Below are 790 nucleotides of genomic sequence, written 5' to 3'. Positions count from 1 at the left end.
CTTTTCAAAAGTCTGTAGATTGTGCTACTGCCATCCCCCATGGATGAGTGCTGTGAATAGAGTCACTGAGCCTTTTAAGGAAAAGAACAGTGCCACATAGATATTTAGTAGAAGAGATGGGACATTGCAGTCAGACAAAATCTTGGAAAACTGTACATGTTATTCATCTATATATGTTTTCGGTAAGGGGTGACTTGTACTAAACCAGATTTCAGTGCTGGGGGATAAATACATTCCTTGAAGAGATTGTGTTTTATAATTAACTTAATGAAGATAGCTTCCTTGCTATACATATATGTTATGCCTCTGTATTAGGACTAGATGGTTAGGTGAGGGGAGGCATGCATATTACAATATGAAAGATGCTGAACAGATACCCGTAGCTAGCATTGTTATGCATTATACTACTATAATAATGAATTCATGATGGTTTAAAGAGAATTCTACAGTACAGTATCTTACTTTAACATGTGTAACACATGAAAATGTACTATTTCTTTTAAGAGTTTATTTTTCTAGGCTAATGGTAGTACTGTGGGTATAGAATTCTGAAAATATGATTTTGTTGTCTACTATCATTTATAAATTTCATGGACATGACATTCTAAAATCAATATAATAATGATTAAAAAAGAAATGCTGGTTTTCAAGTAGAATGGCATGCACAGGTAAGATATGTATATGCTTCTGTGAATAAATGCAATGATGTGTAAGCATGTCATGTATTGGTGCATATCTATAGCATATATTTTTAGCTTGTTATGCAATGTAAAAATAACAATACCTCCCA

Source organism: Protopterus annectens, chromosome 3.part0 (assembly GCF_019279795.1).
Source record: "Protopterus annectens isolate FY-2018-M chromosome 3.part0, PAN1.0, whole genome shotgun sequence".
Classification (NCBI taxonomy): domain Eukaryota; kingdom Metazoa; phylum Chordata; order Ceratodontiformes; family Protopteridae; genus Protopterus; species Protopterus annectens.
Note: the sequence above shows the minus strand (reverse complement) of the source record.